General features: G+C 32.3%; 1 long non-coding RNA gene across 1 annotated transcript; it reads left to right on the forward strand.

Annotated features, from left to right (window-relative positions):
- Nucleotides 1–2,176: 2,176 nt before the first annotated feature.
- Nucleotides 2,177–8,258, forward strand: LOC133201308 (uncharacterized). Its single transcript, XR_009723071.1, has 3 exons — nt 2,177–2,235; nt 3,525–3,596; nt 8,219–8,258. It is a non-coding gene; the product is annotated as an uncharacterized LOC133201308 (long non-coding RNA).
- The last annotated feature ends 15,298 nt before the right edge of the window (nt 8,259–23,556 follow it).

Below are 23,556 nucleotides of genomic sequence, written 5' to 3' on the forward strand. Positions count from 1 at the left end.
ATTGCATCTCTTTCGCTGTTTTGAAATATGTTAGATTCCACCGGAAACAAAAACGTCAACTTCCGGATTTAGAAGATAAACTACGCTATTTTTATATTTAACTTTCTCGTATATATTGCTTATCGATAAAGTACTTGAAATAATTTTATGTATGTTGTAGATACTGCAAATGTCTAGAGAAAAGTCAGAGATTTTTTTTAAATAAAGTTCACTTCCATTCGCGTGTTTACCTGTCCTCAGAATTAGAATTAGAATTTGTTCTCACAATATTGCTCGGCAACACTGAACGACTGAAGTCTAAAACTTTCAGGACCGATAGTTAGTCATCAGTTTATTTGAATCGTGAGAAAATCTTGTATCGCCGTTACTTCCGGTCGTGACAGGAAGTGATGCAAAAAAGTGAATGGTTAATGGTTAGCACGTTGGATTTTCACGCTGACTGTCAGGGTTAAATCTCCAGAGTGTCTGAAATTCTTTTATCACTTTCTCAGCTTGAATTTTCATTTATATTTTCAGAATCGGACGGAAGACCTCTCTAGTTATTATTCTTTTTTTTCTACTTTCTTTTCCCGGAACTTTTTGTCCGGGAGTGTTCTCATAGAACCACTCATCCGATTGACATGAAACCTTTTTAGGGTTAATAGGCATATTGTGTAGGTGTTCGGAACGAAGGTCATTTTGCGCGCACATGCATGCGCGTGCAATGAGTGAAATGACTGATATACTTGATGAAGCCAAAACTTCTATATTTCTTGATGAATTGCTTTGGAACTAAAAATATAAAGATGCATTAGTAGTAAAGACAAGTTGACATGGTCAAATTAGCGTGAACTCAAGCGCATGCACGTGCGCTCTCCTCTGATTGGCTGATACAAAAATCTCAATAATTTCCTTGTTTTTTTTTGACGAAATACTTTGAAATCTAAAATATAAGTATATATTATAAGGTGCTACAACATGTTATATAGGAAATCTCTTGAAACCACGCGCAGGCAGGTGTGCTGCAATCTGATTGGCTGAAACTTTAGATGTCTATAACTCACTTGGTTTTCAACAAAACACGATGAAATTTACGACATGGATATGCTCATAGGGCTCCAACATTAAGATACTATCAAAATTGAATGCAAGGCCATGCATGTGCGTATGCTGAATTCTGATAGGCTAATACTTAAAGGGTTACATCTCTCTTATTGTTCAATGAAATTCTTTGATATTTATCACAAATGTATATATTGTGAGACACTTTAAGAAAATTAATGTGAAAAATGTAGAAAACATGTGCAAGGACATGCTCTGAAATTTGATTGGCTAATACCCATATGGCTATATCGAGAGTAGTTTTCCAATAAAATACCCTTAAAAATAAAGAGTCCATCTATATTACAAAAGTATTGCCTAATTTAATGAAGCTTGTAGGGAATGGGACATCATAAGGGATTGGGGAGCCGTTTGGGGAACATCTGTAACGGTTCCCGTTACAATTAGCACTAGTTACTGAATGTAACGTGCAATATTTCGGAAAATATACTAATGAAAAGACAAACTTTTTATAGAAAAACTTTAATTGATTTGAATCATGTGAATTTTGTATAACCTTTTCATATTCAGAGGTGTAATGTTTTTTTTTTTTTTTTTCGATTGTGCTAGAGAGGCTAAAGAAGATAATTATACGTTGCTTACATGCTCACTTAATCACACCATTCACATCAATTTTTCACAGTTCATGTGTAGTCCAAAAATAATAAATACAGTTTGTCATACACATATTTTCCAAATTATTAAAAATACATATTCTTTCAAAAGACAATTTGACCCTGTATCTACTTAGTAGATCCGACACATAGGATATACAGTGGTGTTGGGTTTTCTAGTGCTTTCAAATATATATAAATATGAGAATGAAAAATAACATTTACTCAGATGAGTGTTTTCTCTTGCAGGCCTCGTGTCTATATGTCCTTCCTTGAGGTACATATCTATATGTAAGAGTTTATAAAAACTCTTATTAAATTTATCCTATTTATAGGTCTGATTGTACTCTTTACTCATTTTGTTTTAATTTGTGCATATCGATTAAGTAGAATATTATATATTAACAATATTAATGTAAATACAACTATTACCTTAGAATACCATTTTTATGTTTACAGGATTTTTCGGATTTCAAGTATAATGAATCGAAACTGGCAGCCACCAGCATCTGGTACAAATAAATCTAAGCCAGACAAAGACGTGAGTATGTTGAAAACATATTTTATATTAATCAAATAACAATCACAAAAATAAACAAAATTTTTAATGATAAATAGTTTGTTGTTTTGATTCAACAACATCTAAAGTAATAAGTCGACAATTGTTGCACCAAAGTGGTGAACATAACAACCGTATGCCATTTCTCATAAGGGTTTCTCATTAGTTTAGAAAAAGTAAAAAAAAAAAACCCAAAACCTCTCCACTTTGACATTCTTAAACCCCAGTGCACACACACACACTCACTCACACACACACATCGATTTCTTTCTAGTTTTTCAGATTGCCTCTCTACATTATATAAAAATTGTTGCAATTTTTGTTAACCCTAAAGAGTGAACCAATTTAAATCTATTTGTTGTAATTTTTGAGGATGTTCTTTTTTCATATACTCAATAGAAATACTGCTTTTTTTTTTCTTTTTTTTTTTGAGAAAAGGATTTTGTGTTCCAAGGTAGTCCAATACCTTTAACAAGTTTAGAACACCTGAATCTGTACTATCTGAGGAACCTAGCTTATTAATATGACTGATTCTTTATAGGAAGAGGTACATGTTTTTTTATATATTCCCATGTAAAAGTTTTTCTTCTCTTGTGGCCCATTCCTATCCTTGATGTTTTAGTTTTGAACAACATTGAATCTGCACTTCCTAAATATGCTGACTTATTCATAAACCTTAAAATATCCTATACTGAACATTTATATCTAATCGTGGCTAAAACCTATTCCAGGGGCAATAATTCGGGCCATAAAGTGTACAGCTTCGAAATTACACGGCGCTAAGAAAGCCATTATCTATTTTGCAGCTTTTCATCCCGTGATTCCTTATTTTCCTTCTTTAAAGAGGACTGGTCTTACATTTCAACAAACTTGAATCTCCATTATGCATAGTTTCTTTAGTGCAAAATTATTTTACAGTATGTCAGTGATTTTAGAAATAAAGTTGAAAATGTAAAAATGTTAACAAAAACAAGAGCAACAAGACAAAAATTAATGACAAATAACAAATTTCGATCGAAAAAGTTCATTTGAGTCTTTGGGTCTTGTTAGCTAAAAGGAATTCAATAATTTTTAATGTATCTTATTAACATATGTTTTGACTCTACATAGAATGAGCTTAAAATGATAAAAAAAAACTTCTTGACGAACAGTTTTGTTGACCTGCAAGAAGGAAAATGAGAGTTTCGACATTAAAATGATATACAGTGTGCAAGTATTCTACAACAATGCCGGCGATATTTTTTTTAATTAATTTTTTAATATCTTTATAGAATCCTTCAGAAGGTCCAAATGAAGCCATGGTGCAGAGGGTCACAAGTAAACCAGACAATGCCTATTTTTTGGTAATTTTTATTATGTTAAATAATTTGAAAAATATATCTTCAATATCTCATATTTTTTATAGCTAAATATCATCATCTAAATAAATTTTGCAAACGCTTAAACACTGTCACAAATTACAATGAAAGGCAATTTCTTATACTTTCCACAACCATTACTTACATTATCGAAGCAAATTGCTTAAAAAGATACCAGTTATTTGATAATTACGAGGGGTGATCAAAAAGTTCGTGAACTATCTATGTACTTACAAAACCACAATTCAGATCAGAATGAGATTTGGCACATACATGTATAAAGTCATACCCATGTTCTATTAATAGAAGATGTTATATAATGTTTTGCTCCGTGTTTGTGACGTCACAATATGAAAATGACGTCAATATGTAGGTCACATGTGACAAAAAATTGTTGACTCAGTCGTACTAGAGCAACGAAAGGCTGTAAAGTTTAACGTATATCTTGGAAATTCCTTTCAGTAGAATATGATATTTGTACAAGGTTTATGAAGACAAAAGACTTACCAGAAGTTCAATCATTAATTGGATTGATTGTTTTAGAGAAAGCGGGGAGATGGTTAAAAATGATGTTTGTTCTGTTACCCAGCGAAAGCAAGCCGGGGAAAAGATGTGTCCTTAGTTGAGCTATTATTCATGAACAAAAAAAATAAAAATAAAAATAAAAAAAAAATAAAAAAAAAAAAAATAAATAAAATAAAATAAAAACGCCATATTACAATTCGAAAAATAGATATATTAACAATAATATAATTATTAATCTCTAAAATATCGTTTACTTCACGCTTTAAACATATGAGATATGAAGAAAAGAAGGCGCCCAACTGGAAAGGGATATCCTTATCCACCAATCCTATTGCTGAGATTTGTTCATTTCTGACAGATTGTCTGTTCTTATTATAAATAATAACTTGAATGGTAAGAAATATAAGACTTGGAAAAATCTTGTAGCTTCTGTGAACAGACCGTATGTCACGTGACCGCCTGGATCACATGATTCGCGCATGGGCAGAACAATGATAGATGTGCATTAAATCGGAGAGGACTACTTTAAAAAATAATAAACACTGAAACCTCATTTTATTTCTTTTAAGGAAGTCATTCAATAGTTCGCGAACTTTTTGATCACCCCTCGTACATATATGAAAAATTAAAGTTTAAAATGAAGATAATTTGGGTGATTTGAAAATAAAATATTACTGAATAAACGAAAAACAGAAAATATAAATAAATACAAACAAGAAATAAAAGTTTTGAGAGAGAGAGGGGGAGACTCTGATAAATATCAAATATAAAAATGCATCTAGAAATTGTTGCGATGGTTTTCCGTTTTTTCTTCCTCTTCCGAGATATTTGTTCCATGCTCATAGAATACATGTAACACGGACAGGGTTCTCCATAAGTTATTTAACGTAGTTAAATTCCGGAAAGACACATTTAATTAATAGCGCCCAAGTTCCAATATAAAGGCGAATAATGACGTCCGTAGAAAAATGACCGGGGTCAATTTTCGACGATGCAGAATTACCTCCCAGCTGATAAACGTGACGATTTCAACTTTTCTATCGTCTACATCCCTTATCTATGTAGCTATTTATGTAGCAATATACCATTATTACCTGCATATGGAGTTTATGTCTCCCAGTTGATTCGATACGCGAGAGCATGTTCTACTTATTTTACGAACAATGTCTAAAACGAGTCAAGCTATTGACAAATAAGTTAATAATAAAAGGATTTCAACAGTCTCGTTTGTCAACAATTCGCAAATATTATGTTCGATACAATGACCTTGTTAGCATATGCAATCTATCGCTAAGTTGAATGTTGATTAACGTTTTTCATACAAATTGTTAGGCCATTAATTTCACACTAAATTGTCTACGGATTTTACGTTTGCCCAATCAAGTCAATGAGCAACAGCAGGTGTGATCCGTCGTCAGAGGATACTTACTCCTCCATGGTACCTGATCTCACGTCTGATGATTTTTAAAGGTCCACGTTTGCTCTTCTCCTATGTAATGTTCCAATGGACATTTGAGCTTGATTACTGTTCGTTATATTTAGATAAAATATTTCACCTATTGAATTTTAGCACACACACACACACACAAAAATTGCACAATATGTACGTCACAGTGCCTATTGGATAAAACTGTTATCTTAATCTCTCTTTTTTTCATTCGTTTCATATTTTGATATTTTACTAATAATAAACGTTTATTGTCAACTAACAACTCAACTATTGACAAAGGTGATGACTTCCGAATCGGCCACTTCTTATTCCAACTGATTATATGGTGTGTAAGTCTCCATCTTATTCGGTACGCTAGAAAAATGCTCTGTATACAATCATCTTTTAAACAGGCAGAAAACTAATAAATAAAAATGTAACAGGGCTTCCAACAGTCATCAAAGTCAGCATTTCGAAAATTCCTGGGTCATTTTAATGACCTTGTAAGCAAATATATATTTATTTTTCCATTTTGTTTAAATTTTTCAAGGTTATACACTTTGTAATTTCAGAATCTTAATAGCTTTAACAAGTTTACAAAAATCCATGAAGGCCATAACTTTTATAAATACAGAATATAATTCAATAGTATGGCGCCGTTGAAGCCCAGAAAAAAATATATCATTGTTTGGAAAAGAAGACAAATAAGGTAATGGTTGTTTTTGAATTGTTCAGAAGAAATGGGTATTTGCTTGGATGACTTCGCGAAGTATATCTATTCGAACAGATTTGATGTTTCTTCGATCTTTATGCAAGATTTATCATTCGTCTGATAAAGGAGAGCAGGCATGAAAATCAAAGATGGTACATATGCAGTTGACTAGCAAAAAGAAAACCAATATGTGGTAATACAAATATGAAATAGTAGAATAAATATGGAACTGCAGCACTTTTCACAAACTAAAATGAGTGTTGAAAATATTTCCATTGCGCACCTTAACTGTAGGGTGAATTCACCATGCATCGGACACCCTCGCACTTTAACAAGTTCTAGCAATAACGCTAATGACTGAATATTATCAAAATAGAACTTAACATGTAGCATGTGGTTAAAATATAAATTTTTGACACAATTGTGTGCTATTTATTGAGAAAATATCATTAAAACCCGATTTTTACGAGATAAGTCAAAATTCACCATGGATCGGACAATATACACGTGCACCATGCATCGAACACACAGTATTTAAACCAGAAAAAATATAATACCTTGATCTCGGTGCTTTAAAATTAATGATTTCGAAACATTTTTATCTTCTATTTAAAAACTAACCTTCTATTTAAATTTGAATGATTATTTCGATCCACAAATGTGAAGAGATTTTAGGTGCATCACATCGCCTTAGAAAGGCTTTACAATGCTAGTTATATGGCAACTCGCACCTTTGTCTCGTGGGTTATCATCATCTAGTTAAAAGAAATAAATTGAGTCCACTTCTAGTCGTCATATATCGATAACTTGTATTTTCACTGAAAACTTAGAGTTTTTATTTTCTATTTCCGTAAAAAAATCTGTGATTTGGGTTTTAAATGAAAATGGAAGTGATTACCCATGCATCAGAAAGTGTCCGATGCATGGTTAATTTGTGTCCGATGTACGGTGAAATAAATATACAAGTAAAATTCAACTTTTAAAAAATATTGTACAAACTCTGAAGTAAAATTTTTGAAAAATTTCTGTGAAATTATCAATCATTGACAAATTTTACCTAGGTCCGACTCGCTCCGTTGAAGTCTATTTAGAAGAGCGACAACTCTAAAAATTGAAAAATCGTAAAATTCTGGTTACTCCCCTTTGATGATGCAAAATATGACGTAATTTCAAGGCCATTCTTGTGGTATTTTTATCACAACATAAAAATAAAATTCGGCATCATTAAAAAGTTTAAATCTTTAAGACAGAAACAAGTAAAAACACGGGGAGACACATGTTCAATGAAAGTTTATTGCTTAAAGTTGTCCGAAGCAAGGTATGTGTCCGATGCATGGTTAACTCACCCTACTGCTATCGAATCAACTGGGAGACATATAGCCAATGCAGGAGACAAGGGTATATTGTTTCATAAATTAGAAAAGTTGACGATAGAAATGTTAAAGCTATCACGTTCATCATAAAGTATTGTTGTTGGCTTACAATTAACGTCTTTATCTGGTACGATGTCCTAATATGAAACAGATGTTTCAGAGTCAGTGGTATCGTTTATTTCACGTTCACTGGGATATATCGAATCGACATATGAGCAGTATTTACTATTGTGAATTGATAATATGTCGTCGATATATCTAAACGACAAGTTGAAGGCCACTTATGTATATAAATACATTTCAAACAGATAATAAGGAGGTCACAGGAAGCTTTATTCACTAATGAATGCAGCAACTCATTACATCTTACGTTGTTTTCTTATTCTCGTAAAATTAAAATGTCAGATGTTTTCTAACATAAACCATATACAAATGAATTTATAAAAGATGGAATCTTCATGAGTTTTTGATTATCAACAAATTACACTTGAGCTTTAGATTTTTTAACCTACATGCAATTGCTCTTTTAAACTCAATATTTCTGTTTCTGTATATCCTATTTTTTAAGGTTGAGAAAAAGATAAAAGAAAACTCGGCTTCAACTGAAGGCGCCCAAAGCATGGACTACTATATAGTATATCACTATTTCATATTAATTGTTTTAATAAAGATTATACCATTATTAAAGGTATTTTATTTTTTAAGACTCCACTATACACCCCTTATTATCTACATATATCAAACAGTTAAGGCGAAAATCATACCTAATGGGCTTAAAATATTATCTTTACTCTGTGTAGCAGAAGTACTTTATTTGTAATGTCCATCATTTATCGATTTTAACATGTGTTTCAGGTAAAAACTGGTGATCAGGAGGAAGATGAGAAAACCAGTTTATTATATATGGTGATTGATATTATTGTACTTGTACCTGTTTAATTATTTGAAAATGCAATTTCTTTTAGTCTTCCTTTCTCAGTATTGACGAATTCAAACCCAGAGCTTATCAAACTAAATCTTGTTTTCATATGTTTCAGAATTTATGAATAATGTAAGATTTAAAAATAATAATAATAGCAAACAATAGTTTTGAAAGTAATTATTCATATAATATTTATTAATGTTGCAATATTTATTTAAGGTTCAGTGGAATTGCTGTGATGAAAAGGAGCCAGGATATCTACCCTTTAAAAAAGATCCTGAAATCTATCTGGTATTGTAACTTTTGATTTATTTTCTTTAACAAATCTCTTCTCTTTTTTTCAAAGAAACTGGTCAATTAATCGTAGATTTCTGAGAGAGAGAGAGAGATACAGAGAGACAGAGAGAGATGTATCATTCTACTTATTGATTACACAGAATTAATTTTATTGAAATATAAATAAATTTAATAGATATCAAGCTCTTAAGTTTATTGGAAGAATAAAAATTAGAAGCAGATCAAATACAAAAATATCACAGACGTGATCAGGTACCATGGAGGACGAAGTATTCTCTATCGACCGGTCACATCCACCTTGTGCTCCTTGTCATGATCGGGGGAGCAGACAAGTCAGTGTGAATAAAATGGTAACAATTTGCAAGAAAAGCGCCAGACAACATTTGATTGTAATTGATATTAGGGCCATTGTATCGATCATGAAATATATGGAGATAACGAACAGTATTCAAGCTCAAAAGTCCATTAAACAATACAAAATAGGAGCAGAGCAAACACGGACCTCCAAAACATCAGAGGTGGGATCAGGTGCCATGAAGGAGTGAGCAACCCCTGCTGACCAGTCACACCCGCCGTGTGCTCCTTGTCATGATCGGGAAATAACGGAAAAATCCGTCTACAATTCAGTGTGTAAATAATGGCCTAACAATAAGTATGAAAAACGTCAGTCAGCATTCGATTCAATGATAAACTGTATTTGCTGACAAAGTCACTGTATCGACCATAGAACTTACGAAATGATGACTTTAAACGAGACTGCTCATATTCTTGTGTCATCAACTTGTTTGTCAATAATCTACCTCGTTTTAGAAATTGTACATACGTAGAGCATGCTGAGAGCTATAAACCCCGTAAGGGAAGTTGACGATTGAGAACTTAATATCATCACGTTTATCATAAAGCTTGGTTGTTAGATTACCATTAACGTCTATTTCAAGTAAAATATCCAAATATGAAACAAATGTGTCAGACTCTGTGGTATCTTTTATCTCATTATCTCACCGGGATATATCGTTCGACATAAGAAAGGAAATTTCCATTGTTCATTGACAATAGGTCGTCGATATATCTAAATGTCGAATTGAAGGCATCAAAATGTTGACTTTAAACGAGACGTTGAGTGTCTTTGTTTTAGACAGTGTTCGGATATGCTTTTGTAAATTGAATTTTCTGGAAGACATGGACTTCATATGCTGGTGATGTTCTTACATTTGTTTATTGCCATATAAATAGGTGAAGTTGACGATAGAAAAGTTGCAATTTACATCCTTTTTTAGTAAAATACATAAAGTTAAAATAAATATGTCAAACTCATTTCTATTATTTACTTTTGTCATTTTAAAACACCCATAGATTCACGCTGAAAAACTAACTTTAGGACAATATTTTGCAGACTTCACTTTTTAAAAAAAATTTGTAAGTGAAATATGGATATAACGAAATGAAATATAGTTAAAGAGTTGCTTCAAAAAAATATTGGAAGAGCAAACCCAGACCTCTAAAATATTACAGGTGGGATTTGTTTTTTCCCGTAAAAAATAGACCCCGCCTCCTTTTTGTATCCTTAATTGTGCTGCGTATATAGGTGGACTGCAAATCGCGCCAGGTTGCAGCCAAGTGGTGTTTGTTTGTTATGTCGCAAGTTTGAATGCCACTGTGGGACGTGGATATCGACTTCGGATGAGACCGTGTAAACGGAGGTCCTATGTCGTAGTAGGTGCTGGCAAGAAAATGGATCCCTCGCTGCTCAAAGGCATTAAGTTCCGTGTACAGATCTCAATTTGCAGCCCTCTAGTAGCAAGTGGTGGCGTCTCAAAATGAGGAAAAAAATCTCAAACTCAAAAATGATTTAAATAACTGAAAAAAAAATCGCATCCAAATAATTTGCCTGACATATATATTTATAAACTAACCTTTTCCTCTTTAAGTTCTTTTCTCTAAAAAGGAACTCTTAATATAACTCACCTTGACATTGGTCATTTGTAAAACTATTTTGTTAAAAAAAATTCTGATTGTACACTCAACTGTTCTGAAGTTGATATTAAAAATATGCTTGACTTTCTAAATGTCAATTTCTATGTTCAAGTTTTCCAACAATCTGTCGTAATTGTCATTGGTACGAATTACGACCCGTCATAAGCAGACCTTTTTTGTATATATATGAAGCGCTCTATAAAGAATTCGTTTAAAATCACACATGAGAAGAAAAACATTACTGTGGCCTTTAATTTGACATTTAAATGTGTCGATAATGTATTATCAATTAACAATACTTACTTCCTTTAATTTCATATTTCGACTCGATATATTCCATTAAACGTGCAATAAAAGATAACACAAAGTCTGACACATTTGTGATCAGCAATGAGTTCACACAAAATGGTCTACATCGACTTTATCTATATATAAAATAAATATTTGAAAACTATGTTTGGATAAATCAAGGTGTTGGAAATGCATCCTTATTTTTGATAGAATTTGTGCAAAAGCAAAAGATATGTTTATGCAAGAGTGGCACTCTATGTGAAATAATTATAGAAAACTGGATTTTTATTTTACACTTAAATCCCTGAATGAACCAGAACGTTATCTGAAAATTGTAAAAGTTATAGATTAGCTTTGTGCAGATTAAGGGTATCCAGTAATAATTTGGAAATACAATGCGACAGGCATATATTCAAAGAAATGAAAGAGTATGTAAATGTTGTCTAAAATACAAAGGAATTCATTTTATTGAAGTGAATTCCACTTTATAGAATATTGAGATCTCTATAATGATATTTAAAAAATCTGTCAAATTTCAAAATATTCCTTTTTCGGAGGGGAAATAGGAAAAAAAAATCAATATGGAGGATCAAATATGTTAAATGCTTTTGCAAAGTATGATTCCTAGCTTTCAAATAGACATTTTTATGAAGTCTCAAGAAGATTGATATATACCACTTATATAAAAATTGTAAGGGTAAAAAGGCTATCTTTTGTCTTATGTTTGAACCCGACTATGTACATACATATGAAATAAAATGCATTGATGAATACTCTAATAAATATATATTAATTGATTGATTGTTTGAAACACACTGTGCAAGTGGGACGTGGAGACTGATCTTTCGAATGAGACCATAGTAACCGAGGCCCCCTATCGCATTAGGTGCTGGCACAAAAAAGATCCCTCACTGCTCAATGACATTAAATGCCGAGTATAGGTAAAAATTTGCAACTCTCCACCGGCAAGTGGTTGCGCCTCCATATGAGTGAAGAAAAAAATTGAGAGGGACGTTAAACAACAAACAAACAAACAGTAACAGGGTCATTGATCAGTGAGGAAGATTTTTTTTGTACCAGGACCTAGTGCGACAGAATACCTAAGTTTATGTGGTCTTTACCGAAGGACCAGTCTTCACATCTTCCAGTAGAATTCGAACCCGCAAAGTAAGGATAAACTCCTTATACGCGATCTAAAGCAAACGCTCTATCCACTGCGTCACGCGGGCGATTTCAGACAATATGATAATTTTATGATACTTGCTTCATTTTGTTTAACTTTAGGGAAGGAAAAAGAGGGATAAAAACAAAGGACCAATACAAGAAGGCAAAGATGACAAACACAAGGTTTACTGTATGGTAAGTATAATTTAGTTTTGCAAATAAGATGAAACGTTTCTCACTTCACAAGATGAAACACTTTCTTTAAACTTGGCTTAATGGTGGCTTATAGATCCTAAATGGTGGCTTAATGGTTTTCTTTAAGTCACCATTAAGCACCATTAAGCTATCTTTAAGTAATAAATACACCACCATTAAGTAACCATTAAGCTATTTCAAAGTCCTTTATGGGTGCTTTAAGGTAGCTTGATGGTGGCTTAAAGGTGCGTAATGGTAGCTTCTAGTCACCATTAAGCTACCATTAAGCCAAACGTATAGGTGCTTAATGTCCAAACTCCATTAAGCTACCATTAAACCACCTTTAAACCACCATTAATTCACCATTTCGAAGTCGATAAAACTGCTTTTATGGTTACATATTATGTTTTATAATGATTTATTCTAACAAATTATAAATGTCGAGTTTACAAATTTATTAATTTGGCAAAAATAATGTAAAAAAAGAAAAGTTATAAAAAAAAAAAGAAGAAGAAAAAACGGCCCCGTCAGGATTCGATCCCACCACCTTTGGTTTATGGGGCGAACGCGTTTTTTTCCTTTTATTTGACATCCGACCAGATTTATACACATTGGGAAGCGGGGAGGGCGAACGTGTTAACCACTGGGCTATCAGGGCTGTTGAAATATTGCCGAAAATATAAAACATTTCTTTTAACAAAATTTGTGTGGACTGGAACGTGTATTTTTTAATGTTTATGTTTATATCTTTATAATTAATAACATAAATAATTATATTTATATATGTTTAAAAAAAATACTTTTATATTACCTTCATATGTTCCACCGTGGAGTTCGGTGTAAAACAACTTTTTTTTATTTATGTTATGATTTCTTCGCTCTGTTATTCACAGTTTTATTAGCATGAAAAAGATTGAAATTCAACAGATATAACACAATTTAATTATTGAAAAGGAGTATATCCTCGAAATAGAACGATGGAATAACAGATTATGACTCTTTTAAATACATGTATATAATTACAATTTTTGTATCTAAATAATTGACAATTATTGTGTAACACTTACGGTTATAAAATATTTTTAAAACATATTTTCAGTTTTAATTCTTTTTATTTTACAATGAGCATCAAAATAATTGTCTTTTTACCTAAAATCATAATTTTTAATTTGTTATATGCCTGCGTTTAATTTTAAGTTTTGATTGATTTATTGTATTTTGTTTAACGTCCCATTCGAGAATTTTTCACTCATATAGAGACGTCACCATTTTCCGGTGATGGGCTTCAAAATTTGACCTTTACTCGGCACTAAGGGCCATTGAGCAGTGATGGTTCTTTATCGTGCCAACGCCTGCCGTGACACGGGGCTTCGGTTTTTAAGGTCTCATCCGAACGACCCGCAACTTTCACTTCAAATTGCCCAGCGCATGGCAAAGGAATAGGTGCTACCCATTTTTTGTCGACTTAGGTCAGTCGCGGCCGAGATTCGAACTCACGACCTCCAGATCACGGAGCGAGCACTCTACCGACTGAGCTACAGTGAACGGTAATTTTAAGTTTCGTAAAAATTATAATCTGTCACTGTACGCTGTGTATAGTTTCCTGTTAGCTCTCTGGGGACTGGTGGGCACACCTAATTAAGGTCCATTGTCTAACCAGTCGATATACTGCACACCGTTTATTTTACCCCGCTTCGCAATGTGTATAAATCTGGTCGGATGTCATGTTTAATCTGACCGACTGTTCTGAAAATCGATTTTGAAGTAACAATCATTGACGATCGACTATATTTTGATTAATTCTTACTTCTGCATTATTTAAAAAGGGGAAAAAATAATGGCATTTAACCACGGAATAATTCAAATTATTCATGATAGAATTCGATGGTTGGCAATATATAAAATATTCCTATATATTTAAACATTTCTCTACCCGAAGAAAAATTAAGAGACTTAGAGATAATATATCAGAAGAAAATGACTCTATATTACAATATTTCCTATGAATTCGGCAGCGGAACGTGGCTCTCCAAACACGGAAGAAAAATACGACGTGATTTTTAAAAAAAAAAAAAATGTATATTATGTGTTTATGGATAAAAATGATTTTAGGATAAGTTTTAAACAAACTGATTTTCGGAAGCGAAAATTTTAAGGCATTTGATGAAGCTGTTTTCAGTGCAGAGTTTATATACATTGACAAATATGTTAGAAATAGCGAGACAAAATTAATTGAATAAGATTTTGCGTAATTGATATTGAAACAACTTTAAATTTAGGAAGTTAGTTTAAACACTTGATAAAGGATGCGTTAAGGTGGTTTAGTTCAGGTTGGACATTAAGCTATTTCAGATAGAGAACAACTCATAATCATCAAGGCTAGGGATGGCTACTAACGGGAATGACATACTTGCATTGGAATATAAATTAAAAGATTTTCAAAAGTCTTATTTTAAAGAACAACAAAGCCAAAATAATCTTAATTTTCGTGAAATTATCGTCAGAAAGTGTACATGATTTGAAGTTTATTCAAATCATGACCCAAGGCGGTAGGCTGAGGTTACTTTGGTATTCATAGTTTATAGGAATACATAGATAAAATCTTTTATATAAAAAGAAACTTCATATGAAGAACAGCATATGATTAATCATATATACATGAAAACATCTTCAAGAAATGTGAATTCAAGTTTATTCATGACCCACGAGGCAAGGGAGGCTCACAATAGGGAATCAAATTTTCAAATAAGAACATATAGAAAAAAATTTAAGACAAGCATAGCCATAATTAAAGATATTTATATGGGGCCACTATAGTCAAAGAATTATTATAATTATATAGGAATCTTTGTAATGTTTAATGGTTTCTCCCATGCACAGCAAAGCCATGATGAGGCATATTGATATGCAATGAAATCTGTGGAGATAACGAACAGTATTCGAGCTCAAATATCCATTAAACATTACAAAATAGGAGCAGAGCAAACACCGACCTCCAAAATATCAGAGGTGGGATCAGGTGCCATGGAAAAGTGAGCATCCCCTGCCGACCGGTCACACCCGCCGTGTGCTCCGTGTCATGATCGGGAAATAACAGAAAAAAAAACTGTGGACAATTCAGTGTATAAATAATGGCCTAACAGTTAGTATGAAAAAAGTTAGTTGACTTAATGAAAGATTGTATTTGCTGACAAGGTCATTGTATCGACCACAGAACTTAAAAAATTATGACTTTAAACGAGACTGCTGATATTCTTGTTTCATCAACTTGTTTGTCAATAACTTACCTCGTTTTAGAAATTGTTCATACGTAGAGCATGCTCTGTCGTATCGAATCAACTGATAAACCCCGTATGAAATCTAGATTTAAGTCAAGTCAGATCATGGTCCTCGAGGATAGAATTAGACTACAGTTGGTGATCAGTCTTTCACAAGAAAGAACATGTACCTCTCGTTTTGTTATATACAATTGTTGTCCAGATGTTGTTGTTGTTGTGGTTTTCTTTTGACTTATGTGTTTAATGTTTGATATCTTTCTTTACTTAATCATCAAATAATTAGCCAGTGTTCTTAAACAAATTCATTGAAAGCGTTTTAAGTTATTAACTGTGTGCTCATTTTCTCATGTATATTTTAAAATGTCTTAAAGACAAAGATGGACCCAAAGGAGACCGAAGCGAAAGAAATTTTAAAAAGCATCACAGACACTAGGAGTAACCAAAAGGTATAACTAAAGTATTTCTTTGACATTTCTGAATATAATATGTGTACGTTACTAAGCAAGATCCCGATGATATGTTGATATTTTTTTTATTTAAGTTCTAATTTGCTTTTTCACTGGTTAATAATGATTTCTTTAAATGCTTATTAAAATTTTTACATACAGAGATTCTTGATCTGTAAAAAATCTACAATGTGGATATCATCTTGATATCTCTGTAATTTTAGCTAAAAACCGAGGCCCCGTGTCAAGGCAGGCGTTGGCAAGATAAAGATCTTTCACTGCTCAATGGCCCTGAGTGTTGCGTAAAGGTCTAAATTTGAAGCCTGTCACTAGTATATGGTGACGTCTCAAAAGGAGCGAAAAAATTTCAAATGGGACGTAAAACTACATACATCAATCAATCAATCTCAAAAAAGTCGACTTAAAGTTGATCAGTCAGTAGTTTTGTTTACTTTTTTTTTGATAACTGCATTCCAAAAATAAGTAAAAAGAAAAATAGCAACATTTATCATTTTAACAAAATACACTTCAGAGGTCCCTGATATTTAAATGGATATACTTTACGATATCTCTAGTTTCAATAAATAATACTATGGAATGGATTTCTTGTTTATTACTCGGAAAACCCGTACATATTATTCATAAGGGAATAATAGAAAACAATCATAATGTTTCTCCTATGCATGCTTTTATTTTCAATATTAAATAGCAATCTTGAACAAAACTTAGAAAATGGCAAAAATTAAAACAAATGTTAAGTACATGGAATTTCTCTGCGTACGGTTCGCCATAATTTTTATTGAATGTCGATTACCCATAATCCTATTTTTTAATAGAATAGAAATATAATCTGAAGATCATCACATGTTTTCAATCTCATAAACCTTATTTACTACACGAAAAATGAAAGGTACAAAATACGAACGCTTGGAAACAGATATTGGGTCAAATGAATAGGAGAAGAAAACAATCCCTGTCAATCGGTCACATTCGCCATGAGCCCTCTGTATTGATCAGAAAATCGCGTAATTCTGTGTTTAATTCATTTTCACCTTTATATCCCAGTGGCTAGATTGGCAAGTCACTTAGGAGAATAAGATTAAGGAAAATCATTTGAAATCAACTGAGGACCGGACTACTTTAAGTTAGCGGTTTAAAACCTCTTGGTTGCTGTCAGAGTAAGCGGCTTGAAATAAAGTCAAAGGGAACGCTGAGGTTTTACACATCTTCTTACGTAACAGTTGTTTACAAAATAATTTTACCAATACTGGATACATTTTTGAAATTTTTAATACTGTGTACAAAAATATTTGAAATTAATGAACAAAATATATTTTCACATAGATTAAAGATTACAGGAACGTGTCATCAGGAGGGTCACCCCTCCCAATTTATTTAAACATAACCTTTTTCTGTCGCAAAAGTTCACTGAAAAACCGCTTGCCCCCTCTCCCTTTTCCCACACTTTTTGTTGCAGTATAGTCATATTCTTCCCAAATAAATGTTTTTCGAAAAAAAAAAAAAAAAAAAAAAAAAAAAACTGAAAGCTTAAATCTTCCCTATCCGCAAAATATAATTTTTGAGATTGGACACTCACCTTTTTCCTAGTCAAAAATTGTTTAGGTAAGTTGTAATTTTTTATACCCCCTTTCCCTTTAATGAGACACAACCTGCTTGGTTTGCACATGCGTTTTCACGCAGCGTTGTTACAGATGCGTCGCAGTACCCTTGATTGCCGTCACAATAGAATACAATAACTTCACAGTTAAAATAACCTTAAATTACGCTAAAATATCTCGCTATTCTTGCATTCCTGGTAGATCTTGACTGACGTGTGCGTGTTGAAAACTCACACATTCTGGCATTTTTATCAATTCTTGTGTTTTAATAAATAAATGTTTTGATAAAAAAAGAACTTTGTAACATAATTCATTTTGAGATATTGTGAGTTTCTAAGAAGATATTTATAAGTTTTATCTTACTTTATTTTAATTTTTGAGTTTAAAAAAATGCAACCTAAAATAAACACGTGTAGTCTTTCTCATTGAAAATGTTCATTTACTAATTTTGTTGATAACTTATACATATATGTATCTATGCGTGCAGTAGATTGACTTTTTTTAAAAAAATATATCTACGAGTCACTTAAACTTAACCAGGAAGAAATACTAAGATTCCTACATATTAAAAGACTTTGTAATTTTATTACTCTTTGAACCCCACCCCCACCCCTTATCTTCTTTTTCCACATGAGACTACGTTTTGTGTCAGGCAAAAATAACGATTGAAGAGAAATTTCTTTTATAATATAAGAAGCATTTAATTTTGAGAAACATATTTGCAAAACAACAATCATTTCTTACTTTCTTTTCTATTTCTTTTAGAGAGAAAAGGGAGACGATAAGAATGAATCAGAATTAAAATATCATGACTTCTATCTGGTAAGTATGGTTTGCTCACCAAGTGGACTATATATATATATATATATATATATATATATATATATATATATATATATATATATATATATATATATATATATATATATATATATTCAAATATCGTATACTTTCAAAATGTTACCATCTGTCTTTTTTTATAGAGTCCAAAGCGAGGAAGAAGAAAACGAAAAGTCGGAGATTTGCAAGATAGTTATATGTTCATGGTGACGATTATTAAATTAATATTTAGAAATTAAAAAAAAGTTAAACAAAACAAACACAGAATAAATCAAGAAAGAAATTTGCATTCTAAATCACAATTTAGAAAAACAAAGTTATTATATATTTTTTTTTATCAAACTAATTCAATAATATTCACTATAGCTTGATTCACTGTGATTAATCAATGTCTATTTGTATGGACAATCAAGAATTAAATCAATATCGCTGAAAAATTTTAACGACCTGTATTTTTGATAAACGGTTTTTCTTTTCATTTTTTTAATACTTTTTATTCCTTAATTATTTTTGTTAATATTTATGTTTTATTTATTCCAACAAACTTTTGGAATTCCGATGGCATTAATAAAACTGTGCACATTTTTTGCTGACCTGTTTTTCTATTCCTGTGAAGCAAAAACTTGCTCTTGCCTTTATCTTGGCATTTACATACATTGAGGACGCATAATCTATTAACAGTGTGTACTTTTAAAGTCAGCAACTGACAAACTCATTACTCAATCTATTAATCATTTTAACAAAAATCAGTCAAAGTCAATATGATGTCCTTGTCAGCAAATACTATCTGTCATTAAGTGGCATGTTGACTGCATGGCTTTTTTCACATTAATTGTTAAGCCATTATTTTCACACTGAATTGAGTACAGATTTTTTTGTTAATCCGATCATGACAAAGAGCATACGGGCGGGTATAGTCGGTCGACAGATGATGTTTTCTCTTCCATGGCACATTGCATGTTGTTCCATGACATGTTGTTATAGGTCCCTACTTGCTCTGTTTCCGATCTGTTTTGTTTAAAAGGACTTTTAGGTTTGAAAACAGTTTGTTATCTCAATGTTTACATTACTTCATCTTTTGACTCGAGATATCCATAGGAACGTGAAATAAAATATACCATTGTGTCTGCCACATCTGTTTAATATTTCGATGTTTTACTGACTTAAGGCGATAAGAGCCAAGTAACATATAAATTAATAAACGAGATGAAGTAAGCTTTTCCAGGGTCAACTTTAATTATGTAGGAATAATCCGCTATCATCTGCAAATGGTATTAAATTTTCGAACTATTTCGATACTCAGGAACACGCTCCGAATACGACCATTTTTTAAACCTAGGCAAGCTACTGCAGGAATTTCAAAAACCTCATTTAAAATAAGCATTTCGTAAATTCTATGGTCCCTATAATGACCTTGTAAACAAATATAACCTATCATTGGATCGTATTTTGGCTTACATGTTTCATACACTGTACCAATAGTAAGCCCTGCTTTTTTTTACTAAAATCGACTACGGAATTTTCTGTCTACCTGATCAACGCATAGGGCTCACGGCGGGTGAGAATGGTCAACAGGGGATTCTTACTCCTCATAGCCACCTGATCCCTTCAACGGAATTCACGGATTCTAATATACCCTGTTTACTGATTTATTTTGTTTATAGATTTTTTTTAGATCGATCACTGTTTGTTATCTTAATTTAAGTTAATCATTATAAGGTCTGTTAACGACAAGATCCTCATGGTAAAATTTCTCTTCATTTTCATAGAAACTTAAAGTATTAAAACTTTTCAATAAACTTTTCCAAGTGTTTATTTAATGATGCCCATCACTTAAATCACTATGCAAGGAAATGAAAAAAAAAAAGAAAAAGAAAAAAAAAAACAACCAGAAAACAAAAACGAAACAAAACAAAAACGTCAATTGTCATCACTTGATGGCATTACAGAAATATACATCAAATATTTTAATCCATCAGAGGGCACGTATTTAGTCTTAATTTAGGAAATTTAATTAAAACAAAAATAACATTAGTATAATTCAAAATGAAACAGAGGAAGTGCAAATATAAATTGTATTGGTGCATATGGCTGTGTGGTGTTTTGCTGACTAAACATGGACACTTGATTTAAATTTTATGTTCAAATGCCATCAGCACTAGTACATTGCTAAATGATTGCACATATGCTGGTAGATTCTTGCCAGAAAACTTTTGATTCGATGTTTTAAAGATCTCCAGGATATGACCATTTATGGCATTTCTTAAGATCCCTGTGAAGCGATTTAGGTAGAGGATCAAAATACCTTATTGTACTTTCTTTATATATTTAATGCCAATATTAGGTGAAAATGGAGCTAACCAGTGAAAATCAGAGGAAAGCCATTTCAAGAAGCCTAACAACGAATCCAAATCAAATATGTGTCTATCATATGGTAATTGTTAAAAGCATTTTCTAATTAATTCTTTAATTTCTCGATAAATCAAATCGATATAGCATGAATATCTTCATGCAAATTGAAATTATTTAAGAAATTATTTTAATTACGTATTATGAAATAATTTCCAAAACAAAAATTATCGTCATGAAAACATTTAACCTTATATAGAAAAAGAAGAACATAAATGATTTCAAAAATCAAAATAGCTCATGTAATTCTCAGATCTTGCATGGAGAGTCTCTTAATCAAAATTGTCTAGATTTTAAATAAAGTTTTAAAATTCTTCTATCATCTTCACAATGTCAAGGTTTTGTGATAACGTTCTCTATACAATTCCTTGACAAAAGTTGCTGTTTATGTGGTTACACATGAGTAATGGTTAATTATAAACCAATCGATGGAAATATATGTTAAAGTTTTAAATCTGTCGTTTCTAAATGACTCAAAGCCATAGCACGTTTGGGGGATTATAAGGAGGAGGATCTTCCATCAATTGGTCTCCAATATATTAGTTTCGGTAACTAGTCACTAATACTACAATAGAGGCATTTTCCATTTTAAATATGTTATATTTGTTTTAAAAACTTACCATCAATAAGGCTGTTTTCTGATTGGTTCCAGTCCTAGACCTGGAACAAATGAAAACGTAGTTTTCTAGACCCATATTTAAAGAGCGACTTTTGTCAAGGGTTTGGTGTAGAAGAAGGATATCATTAAACGCTGACATTGATGATTTTCTAATAAAATTCCAGTTTTTACGGAATCTTCTCAACTGTAACTTATCAGTTTTTACTCTAATTTGATTTCTAATCAGTGCAGTCATATATAGGTACACGCTATGCATGTTTATCTTGCTATCATTCCAATAAGAGAGCGTCACTTTGTTAAATGGAGCGTGCTATTTAACTTTGTTTAATGGAGCGTGCTTAAGTTTCAAATGTTGATCACCATAATTCTCATCGATTAGATGTTTGATTTAAATGAAATGAATACTACTTCGCATATAAAATATTGAACCCAGTAATACACTGATAATTCTAACCAATCAAATTAAATGATTATTTACAACTACGACATTTGTAAAAGCGAGCAAAACGTTGTCAGTCAAAGGCTGTTGCTGGTTTCTCTGTTCATATTCAAAGTGGTGTGTATTTCATTGAAATCAACATTTAAAATTTTAGCACGCTCCATTAAACAAAGTGACACGTTGTTATTGGAATGATAATAAAATCTATTTCAGGTTGAAATGGAGCAAACAGAAGCCCAGAGGACTGCAATTTTATCTTGTATCGGCGATAATCGAAGGAACGTCTTCGATATAATGGTCTCTCTCTCTCTCTCTCTCTCTCTCTCTCTCTCTCTCTCTCTCTCTCTGTTATTCACTCAAGGTCGCACATGCACCCTCACACACACACACACACACACACATACACACACACACACCCTCTCTCTCACACACACACATAGGTAAATTTATTTATTATATGATTAAATAATTCACATCTCTCTGATTGGCTAAAAGCCAACATTGAAGAAAAAAATACTACACGATATTCACCTGCATGTGACCTTCAAGGTGATTATATGGATATATTTTTTCTACATATTGGACTGAAACAGATTGGGATATTTCAAATATATACAAATAGTTTTGAAAAGCTATTTCACTTGCACCCGAATTCGACTCAAGTGAACTTAACATCACTTAACATTCAAACATATATCATCTTGAATCGAGGTGGCTGTTGGGGTAGGGGTGCAGAAGGTCTGCCACCCAATCCTACTCCCCCCCCCCCCCCCCGACTTTTTTCTGAATATAAAATTTTACTTTTAATTTAGAATTTAAAAAAAATCATTGTAAGGCTGGTATTAAACTAATGGACCTTAACCCTCCACCCAACCCCACCCTTACCTCACCAAACCCCCAATCCAACCCCCGAAACAAAATTTGAAGTTGAGACAACTCCCCCTTTTTTGTGGGACTAGTCAAAGACTTTTTTCAGCTGTCATTTTTCCTCATTATGCCCCTCCTTTCATATCGATCCTATAAAAGAGCCTGACTTTTTTTCATGGCAAGTAAAATACATTATAATACTCCAAATTGATAGAACTGGAAATATTTCTTTAATTGGCGCTTCTGGCCGCGGTGATCAATTTGCTGGGGCTACCACAGGGCTGCCCCACAATCAACAATCAATGCAACAAATGTGACGACCCAAATCGGGCGGATCATGCACTGGGTAGGTCACAAGTGCATGAAAGTCACCAATTCAATTATCAATCAAGTTCAATCAATCATCAATCATTTCAATATCAATCAAGTCAACTGCTTGTCAATTACAAGCCAATGCACAAATTCAAATCCTGAATTTCAATTTACATGTGCAATAAGATAAACAATGGAATGAGCGTAAGAATATGTGTTGCACTCCTCCAGTTG

The sequence above is a fragment of the Saccostrea echinata genome, unplaced genomic scaffold, assembly GCF_033153115.1.
Source record: "Saccostrea echinata isolate AGI-Se365-2 ecotype Australia unplaced genomic scaffold, CSIRO_AGI_Sech_v1 ptg000043l, whole genome shotgun sequence".
NCBI lineage: Eukaryota > Metazoa > Mollusca > Bivalvia > Ostreida > Ostreidae > Saccostrea > Saccostrea echinata.